At 40.5% G+C, this 10,219-nt stretch overlaps 1 long non-coding RNA gene across 3 annotated transcripts; it reads right to left on the bottom strand.

Annotated features, from left to right (window-relative positions):
• Positions 1-1,458: 1,458 nt before the first annotated feature.
• On the bottom strand, positions 1,459-9,759 carry LOC147754305 (uncharacterized). 3 transcript variants are annotated; one of them, XR_015316959.1, is made up of 4 exons: positions 7,649-8,034; positions 7,363-7,514; positions 5,459-5,561; positions 1,459-1,979 (listed from the first exon to the last, which is right to left on the bottom strand). It is a non-coding gene; the product is annotated as an uncharacterized LOC147754305 (long non-coding RNA). The 3 variants fall into 3 exon arrangements; XR_015316960.1 differs by lacking the exons at positions 7,363-7,514; positions 7,649-8,034 and adding an exon at positions 9,682-9,759; XR_015316958.1 differs by lacking the exons at positions 7,363-7,514; positions 7,649-8,034 and adding an exon at positions 9,630-9,756.
• Positions 9,760-10,219: the final 460 nt, after the last annotated feature.

Raw genomic sequence — 10,219 nt, 5'->3', positions numbered from 1 at the left:
ACGGGCAAAAAATACGCCTGCCCACGTGTGTGTTTGTTAGTATGGAATGCTATCCACAAAAACTGTAGGGTACTCATATACGTAGATTAGGACAAAATAGAACGAAAAAATCAGATTAAAAAAAATCATGCAGACACAGACAAATGTGAGCCCTAGACTTTTAGCTTTGAATTTCCGTAAGATATAATTAAATTTATGATGATTAATCTAGTCCGTCAGGCGCACCCTAACCCTTGCTTTTTTTCTTCCAAGGAAAACTGATTGGTCTGTTTTATATATTCTTACCTACCGCGCAAAGTTTTGCCATAGCGCTAGTCGTGCAAATAGCTGATTTACTAAGGCAAGATGTAATCATCCAACTCAATCTGATCGGTACCACTGCCGTTTAATATCACACAATTTATGTACATAGCTAGATATAGATGAATTTTAGAAACCGTGAGCCAACAGGTTAATTTTTAATTTAAGGTGCTATTTGTATTACGTTGCTACAAGCGAATCCAGCAGATTTATAACGGTGAATAACTTTTGAACGACTTGAGCAAAAATGGTCATTCTTTTTTTTTTTTTTAACACGAATCAAAAGTAGTCCCGTCTACTTTTTAGGCATTTGTCTCAACAATTCGACAATTTCTGGACAGTTATATACTCACAATTGGGCTTTCCATATAGTAAGCTCTCTATCTATGTTGTAAGGTGACGAGCCAGTAAGCATTAAAAGGTGTTTTGTCGTAGGGACAGCGATTGTCGATGGACAGGTGATACATCTGGTATGGTACAAGCAGCTCCTGCTTAAACTGCCGAAGGCAGCACGTTTTTCTTATATATGGAACGGAAAAATGGCATACGTTTAATAAAAGAAGTGTCAAATGTGTGAAATTAATCTAGCTATGGCCATATTCTAGCACAATTCAAAGGGAAAGTGATTTTCAACGTACAAAGATCTGTAGTGACTAACAGATTTTATGTGAAAGTTGGCCGCTTTTCTGAACTTAAATTTGATGGATGAAGTCGTTACTGCTGTGCCATGTTGCAAATTGCAGAAGCTACTATAATGGTTAGATAATTTCCATACTACACAGAGAAACACCAGAGAGTAGATCTCGACAATGTGTCGGGTTCAATGACGTTGTTGTTTAAACAAATCGACAATCGGATACGATTGCCGACCAGTTGTCCTTCTTAACGCATGGAGCGCCTCGTAACCAAACGGACTTAGATGGGGAAAATAGGTAAGTTAATGTTGAATATCCCTTTTCTCAAGCCCCGAATTAATTTATGCATGACAATGAGGTCTGACATCGCCATTAAGTGACTGGAATGCGCACTTTCGGTCTGCCGACGCTCTAAGGGTCCGTTGGAGAACTCGGGATAGCGCACTCTATCCATTGTTTTATTTTCGGCAAATACCTCATACTAGCAGGTACCGTTGCTGTCTAATGCAAGTCCTACCTTCACCTCACTCCCGAGCCTAGTTAACATTGCCATCGAATTTGCTTTCTCGCCAGGGCAGCGGCATGTTCTCGTTTGGTTCCTCTCTGGCTGACGGGAGAAATTGATCCATACCTGGTCTAAGGGGATCATATGTTCAAGGCGAGCTTCTTTTTATTAATTAAAGTTCCGAATATGAAATATATATGGGATACACCACACGCATTTACAATTCGCCAGTAGTTAATTCATAAGGAACCAATTTTTACTCAGTTTCTGCATTTTAAATATTTTAAGTTAAGACTCCTTCAGACCTTACAATTTTGACCGGTAAAACCCTCAGACTCTAGGTTCTGCTTTCGTAAAAAACACCATTGGTTTCGGCAACGCGTTTCTGTCCTTTAAGTCTCGCTACCTGGTCGCCTCCTTGCTAGTCTTCGACACTCGAACCTCTGTTGTTGAAGAAGTTGTACCACTGACATATGGTGCGCTCACTTAGGGCCTCCTTGCTTAATCTCTCCGCCGATAACTTTCCGCAGCGCTGCAACCTTTGAAGAACAAAAATTTCACCGAAGAACGTTGATCTTGAGAAGACCACGTACGCATGTTTTTCTTTTGAACTCATTTCTGCTAAAACTCCCAGAAAGGTGGAAAATGATTATTTTCCACTATTCTAGGGGTTTTGAGAAGACTGGAATATTTACCAGCCAAATTTCGTCTGCTAGCACTGTGTGGATCAAAAGTTATTCAAATTTAGAGTCCACCGAGTTCGTTTGAAACTGTCTGCTCTTTCTAGAATAAATAATCAAATGTAAACCAGGCGCAGCAAGCCAGATAGGGAATGAAACAACCTTCAAATAGCCTGATCTGAAGCTTTCAAGGACTACTGCCGTGCAGGCTTCAAAAGCTATCGGCAAATGAGTCGCGAAGAACAATGGCGATGTATCAAAGATCCCATATGTTACCTAACGTAATACGACCAAAATGAGACATGCAAAAAGACGCTGACGCATGCATGCAGCCGTAGCACTGCTTGTCGAATGAAAAAGGGAAAATTCTGGACATAAGTTTACAGAGAGGTCCGTATTAATTGGGTCAGGTATTCCGATGATTACAGGGCGAGGTAAGATGAGTTCCTACCAGCTTACTAAAAGCAACAGACACCATAAATCCTACAATAAAAAAAGCAATTTAATGAACACCCTGCAATGCGTAGGTATGGCCCAAATCAGTAGTATACGTACTTGAATCGGCACAAATATGTTCCAGCAGACACATATATATATATATCCACTTGAAATTTCTAACGGAGTGAATATACAGCCACCAAAAATCAGTTCTAGTGTAGTATTTTTTCGACAGAAAATAGAACGAGTCAGCTAATGTGATCTCGAAATTATAATATAAATTATAAAAAAAAAAAAGAAAAAAACGTTATATAGAAGCAGGTTCAGTCCCGTCTGGTGTGTAAGCAGTCGCACCGAATTTTACCAAGAGATACAAATGGCACAGTGTGGATGGGCAGTCGCTACTCTTAAACAGCATTTTATAGATTTAACTTGTTTCGGAAATTTCACACGGAGACATATATTAAAAATTTGGCAAATGAAAACTTCGATAATAACTTTTGGGCATAAGGGTTTTGCGACTACAATTATACTCTACACCAACTTGCAAACTATGCCGCCATAGTTTTATAATTGAATTTTTCCTTTACCGAATATGTGACTATATGGTCATATTATTTTTCCTCAGACTTGAACTGTAAATCTGGTAAACAAGAAGATTTTCGTCATATCGACTATATAATGGTAAAAAAAAAAGAATTAAGAAAAAAAAACAAGCAATTCTAATAAATCTAATTCTAATAAATAGAAGCTGATTACTGACTTAAAAAAGTTGAAAAAGAAAGATGATTTCGCAGACGATATCTGTGCATCCTTTGCAAACTGTTTTCCCAAATCGATTTCAAGCATCTTGCAAAAACTATGTAACTTTCAGTATTTAATTAACCCAACATGGCTAGACAACCAGCACCCATACAAATTTAGAATTGTAATGTTATGATAAATTTACGTGAGCACCTCAATAATATCTATTGAAAAATGTATTCTTGCACAGGCAATTCTGCGTGCTATAAATCTATTTGTAACAGAACTCGTTAGCTGACGTCAATGATGCAACGGTAGGCGATTCGTTCATTCGAGGAGCTCTGTCCACGTCGCTGCTATTCCTCATTTAACGCGGCCTGATTAGGACAAACGTTCACATCTCGCTTCTAATGCTGTCGTAATAGCCATTTTTTTTCTAAACGCGTGCCATTAACTGTGTTTAGCTGATTTTGACACAGCGGCACATGTCTAAACCATCTAATGGCGTTTGGAAATCAACGATCGGACTATTCGCCTAACTAAAACGTTATATCAGTGCTCTTTGTGCGTATATATTATAAATACTAATTCGAATCTGTATTTAGTCACCATAAATTAATGCCTTAAGCGACTGTATCGTTCAATAGTTTCTTTTACTACAAAAAAGTATAGATGACAAGGTACAGTGTGTCTTTCTTAGCCCTTTGCGATTAAATCCGGGCTTGAGAAAGCTCTCTACGGGCAATGACATACGAAAGAGCTGAAACGTGTTCCGTTTAGGACGGGCTTACTAGGCCATGGTCCTGTTTCTTACAAATTTCAAAGCAAATGAAACCTTACTTTGCGAATCGAGATAGCACCGTACCAGCTAACCTAATTGTTGTGACTGAATATCTGCACTATTTTTAAGCAATTCCTGTTTTGTTTGAATTTCGCAAAAGTTGTCCAGAACGGGCCGTGTCGAACGTTATGCGCGCCCACATGTTAGACTTCTGCTGTGCTCTTGCGAGCGCATCTGCATAGGCGGTTGATAATTTTTGAAAAAAAATCTCTGCGAGGGTTTAATTCAAGCGCAAATCCTGGAATGAAAGCCAAAAATCTCTTCTGCTGCGGGCGATGAACGTGCTCACCCATAATAAGTTGCTTTCTGTCTATAGCTGTTCTGAAAAGCTGAACGGGTAATCAGAGCCACCAACTAGTTCGGTTCTGTTGTCACCACCTGCATCGGTAACCCGCTGCCTGAATATCAGCCCCGATTCGCCGGTGTCCGATTGGCCATCGGACTGAGCTAACACTGAATTACCTCTACTCATTTAAACGTTAGCTAGTTAGGTAGTAAGAATGTGGCTATTGTCCATGGGCACGACATACCTTCTGAGTCCAATTTGGACAAGAATGGCACGAAGTTCTTCAACTCGTATGTTTACCGCTGCTGCCATCGTAACGAAAGCATGTTCTCACTACTAACAAGCGGGGAAAATATAGGCAGGCAAAACGAGGATGGAACGTTTTTAGGCAAGGCCAGTTACTGATAATGGAATTCGTCCGCTCTGTGCGAAAGGACGAAGATAAGCATGGTCGGAGCAATAGCGAGTAATAAAAATAAACGCGGAAACAATAACGTTACGTAAAAATTGAGTGAAAACAGCTGTAAACACTGAAAGCAAAATTCGAATGAGCGGCTTTTTGCTTATTGATTGTTACTGTACAAACTAATTGAGATTTTGAGCTTTTCCACAGACATTTCCTCAACCTCTGAAGTGTATCGTCGAAAAACAAATGCTCTGATTCCGCTATAAAAGTTACTTGTTTCAAAACGTTACTAAATATCACAACAAACGACCGAAATAATTAATCAATGACAATATTAAAAGGCATAAAAAGCCCTAACATATTCCTCAAGCTATAAAAAATGAATCCTATATAAACAATTATTTTTCAGCGTTTAGTCGAACACTTTTTATGCATTTGTCAGGAAGGTAGTAGGAAAAAACCACTGAGAGTTTGGAACGTTAATAAAAGAGAATGTCCATTGTGATAATGGTTCACCTCTTTCATACCCAAGAATCGAGAATGTTCTTTCATTCTAATAATAATCCACAGCCTAAAATCATACATGCACGTTGATATTAGCTGCACGACCTGGCTGTACGTACCTGCAAGCTTCGAAACGCGTACAAAGCAGTTGAGATATCTGTCAGATTATGTGTATTCCATTTGCCATGTTGCAGCTTTTCCTAGTATGCCGATCTTGTGTCTCTGTGATAGAGGATAACCTTCACAATTATGCATGACCGGCTGAACTGACATTGCTTTACACATGGGAGGTAAATATAGTTCAATCGTATGCTACGGCACTCACGGTATACTTTAAAAGCAATCAACCTCGGACGTCTCCACTAGCCATTTGACAAATTACAACTATACAGTAAATTAAATGCGACAAAAACAGCAGAATTTTTTGTTGATCGCCGCTTTTTCACTAGAAACAGAAATTGAAACATGTTTATATTGCTGGTATTTCTAGCGTTCTCTTCCCGGTAACCATCCAACGTAAGAACTGTCGTTATTCTTTTTCCAACGTTTATGGTGGGGGTGTCACTATAGATGCCGATTTCGAATAATCCAGATAAAGCCAGATTTGAAGTCTCTAGCTCTATACTATTTCGAAGGCGCCTTGTAATCAATTCATTTTAAGCAAAAGAAACAAAATTTTCTATAACCAACATGAAAAAACAGAGGCCGACATTGCAGGTTAGGGCCATGTTTTGCTTTGGTTTAGCCGAATTCACACCCTCTGGGCTTGTAAACGCCTGTCAAGGATTATGAATCAGATATTTTTTGTGTCCCAGAGTCTTAGAATGCCTATATCGGAACGCCATGGGTGAATTCTTGAAGAACTTAGGCATCTCTCTCTCTCTCTCTCTCTCTCTCTATCTCTCAATCACGCAGAAGCTGTTTAGCGGTATATTGCGTGAAGCGGTTGAAACAGACACGTGCCAACTGAACGTGTTCTCAATTAGAAAGTTACGGCTACTTTTTAGTTTGTCAACATCAGCGACAATGATCCACCTATTAGACAGAGTGATGTCATCGGTGCAAATAGTAGTATCGTATAATTAAAGTACTAGTTGAGATCAAGCACTGTGGCCTGCGATATATATATGGGGACAGATGAATCAAGTAGTGATAGAGCTGCGGAAACGACAGTTGTGCCGCCTCAGATACTCGAACTTCATATGTCAGTGCACCACTCATAACCAGAAGGCGTTGAAACCAAACAGATTTATAATCTGCTTTCCTGACCTATATGTCTGGGTACACGATAACAATATGTTTAATATGATAGGAATGGTAGATTTTTTTAAGCCTAAAATCCTGACAACTGAGAACGGCAGGAGCTGGAAGAGGTTCGCCCAGCGGTGATTGATGGCAACTATAAAAAGCGATTTGAATGGCAAATCCAGCTAGATTATGACTTCGAAAGCCAAGCGTTACAGCTGCCAGATCAGTTTCAAGAATGCGACTCATTGCCAGCCGAAGCTATCGTTAGAGAACCGCCGATAGGAAAAACAGTACAAAGCTAAACAGTTGTACTATAGCCATCCGCCTCAACGATCAAGGACCTCATAAAGAAGGTCATGGCAGCATCCAAGTCTAGAAGACCAGCTCGAATATGCGACACCTTGCATATTCGCAGTGCTCATGAGGACGATAGTGGATTTTGCAACGAAGCCAGACTTTGAGGAGACCCTAAGAGTTATACAGGGAAATTGAAGAAGCCATAGCTCTCGCACTCCTTTCTTCGAAACTCTTGAATAGTATTGACATCCTTGTATTTAAGGAGACTTGGGTAAGTAGCGAACGTTTCTATATTGCGTACTGCTGTGCAGTGAAAAACAACGTACCAGACCGCCCTAGTAAAAACCGTTTTGTACAATCAAAATAGGCAATGTCGCAGCGTGCCTAATGGAGAACAAGGTAATTGCCTTGCGTGGCCAGTGACTAAGTGTAGTAACAGCCTATGTTCTACCAGCTGATTAAGAATCAGCATACGTACTAATGGAAGTGTGCTGGAAGCGATCCTTCCCGTTCTGCCTCTCGTCTAATCACTGCTGGCGGTTTCAACACCCACCTCGACCGAATTGGAAACCTTTTTCCACACTTGGACTTTGGTTGCTGGTGGTCGATCCTATCTTGTCACTGATTTTCCTAGAACATTATAAAGTTCGGTTATCGATATTCCTGCGACAAACATTATCAGGGATAAGGTAATGTTTTAAGATGAAAATAATTTTCCATTAAAGGGAGCAAGGATTTGTGCTCACTGACCAATGGCAATATACCTCACTGTATAAGCTGTACTTGTGCGGGATGTCAATAGCCGAGATCCGCCGTCACGCCTAAATGTATATGACCTCCTTGAACGTACCCAAAAAGTTCCCTCCGTATCTGGCGTGGGGAATACCATAACGTATGTGTAACATTCGTTTGAAGTTCCTCAGTCTACAGCACAGCTTTTCTGTAGGCTGTGGCTCAGCTATACTTGTAGCCTTGTTTAAAAAGCCCAAATGGCTTTCAAGCTGATGCCCGAAATACAGAGCTCTGCCTCTTAGCTTCCGTCTTTACGACGACGTGTCGAAAAACGTACGCATCGCAACAGCAACATGTCTTAAACGGCTAGAGACCCGTTTGATTGCTAATGCAGAACATCAACCACAAAAGTGGCAGAGGCGCAGCGCGGCGCAACGCCGCATTAGCTTCTTGGTCGTCATACGTCACATATATATGTCATAGAATGCAACACCACGCGAGGAGCTCTTTCCTGAAGAAGCGTGGGAAGAGAGGATCTCCATACAATACAGTATCCTTCAACAAGGCTTTACAGTGCAAGAAGCAATGCAAGGTTTTGGGAGCTTACGCAACAAGAAGGCTGCCAGTCTTTTAGATAAAGTCAGCAACGAGCACCTCAAATGCGGCATCGTTCTGGCACCACGCTGGACGACGCTATATGATAAATGTTTACGTTTTCGTACACTTCCAACCCAGTGGAGAGATGCTACCCAGCTAGTGATCTTTAAAGGAAAGGACAACCAACCGCCTTGCCATCATGACGAAGAATACCGGAGGGAAGCGTTTGTTATAAGCTGCTCGGCAGCTTACTGGCTAAGAGACTGAACAGCTATGCGTGCACGCAATCCCAATAGAGAAACATGAGCCCCGAAGAGGGCATTCTATAGAAACGGCGTACAGGATCCTGATGTTAAGAGAGCACAAGCCACGCCGCACAATCCGCAGTGTTCATAGACGTCAAGGCTAACCTTCCAATTGGTCTCGTGGATAAGATGATGTTTACGCTGGCCAAGGGAAGTTTTTTCTGAATTTACTCAACCTTCCCGTCGCCATTCTACAGGAGGATAGTATAAGCATCAACAAATAGGTGGCCAAATTCCCACTCTTTACACAAATAGCTGACCTGGCTTAGAGAAACAATATAAGCCCACTTATTTTCCATCTTCTTGAAGGTCTTTTCTAATAATATAAGAGGGTTAATGAAATATGTCGAAGTAATTTCGTAGGTAGATGCCTTAGTGATATACGAATCGAACAGGCTCCAAGTGCATAACAAACCTAGCTTCACGCGGCAATCATTGATTTGAGATTGGTTGTAAACCTGACCAAGATGAAGGCGATGGAGTTTAGAAGGGAAAGCAAGATAGCGGCTACCCACACCTTCTAGCTTGCCAGACTGCCTTTTGTCTTTAAAACAGTTTTCGCGCTTGAGGTTGTTGTCCTCTACAAAACGTAAAAGTTTAATTGCTCTTGTCGTCGAAAGATAGAAGAAGGCGGTGTTGGCTGCATAGGCCATCAAATCGTTAATTGTTTTCACGACCACTCTCAGCTATTCGAACCTCACAAGAAAATTTCCTTCTCAAAAAAGTGCTGGGATTACACATAGTGACCCGAAATCGCCTCACATATCTCTTGGCTGACTTGCCGCTGCTCTCTGAGAACCTACGTCGTCGATTTGAGCTCTCAGCAACGGAAGCCTCAAAGGTGTACCTTAACATAAATCCGCGCAGATTACTGGGGATTTTTTTTTATCACCGATACGATGATGAAAAATAAGTGGAAAGTAAGGAACTGGCTAAACACATCGTCTGTTTCCTTTTCATTCGTAAGTTCCACCATAGACTTTGCAGAATTTGCGAGTGCCGTACGATTGCCTAAAGCTAGATCTAGGAATACGGACGATCCTTGAACAATGATCGATTACGCAGTAATCTTAATTCACGTATTCTGTCTAGAGACAAGAACGAGACGCACGTGTGCCTCTGAACGAATCACGGTTCAGGCAGATAGTCCCTCAAACGCTTACTCTTGTTTAATTTGTTTCAGGTCTTCGCCTTGTATTATCCTTCAATAATAAACCTTTTGTACGTAAGCTTTGTTGTTTCTCTCTAGAAATGACATACTCTATTCTATTGGAGTACCACTAATATCCGTCAGGTATCAATTGATTGCAACAATTTTACTGATGTTTATAATGAAGATGTCTATAATTCAACTACATCCAAATTTTATCCAGTTTATTATTATAATTTATTATTATGTTTACCAAATATCCTGTATAAAAACATCGAATATATCTTATATGTTATATTACATATTATACCATCGGCCGCAGCTGTATTCAGGTGCTGTCCTTAGTGATGAATATACACAATAGTAAAGGCTTTGTTTCTGTAAACCTTTTTTTTTTTTTTTAATTACAAGTGTATGGATTTGTTCAATTTGGAGCCCACACGAATTCTAACGGATATAAGAGAAGATATATTTGTCCGTCATTGTTAGTGAAGGACCCGAGTTCTTACGCTTGGAACCACGAGACACTCAAGCCAAAAAAGAAAACGGCG

This window comes from Varroa destructor, unplaced genomic scaffold (assembly GCF_002443255.2).
Source record: "Varroa destructor unplaced genomic scaffold, Vdes_3.0 BEIS01000007.1, whole genome shotgun sequence".
In the NCBI taxonomy this organism is placed as follows: Eukaryota; Metazoa; Arthropoda; class Arachnida; order Mesostigmata; family Varroidae; genus Varroa; species Varroa destructor.
This window is presented reverse-complemented; position numbering and strand designations above follow the sequence as displayed.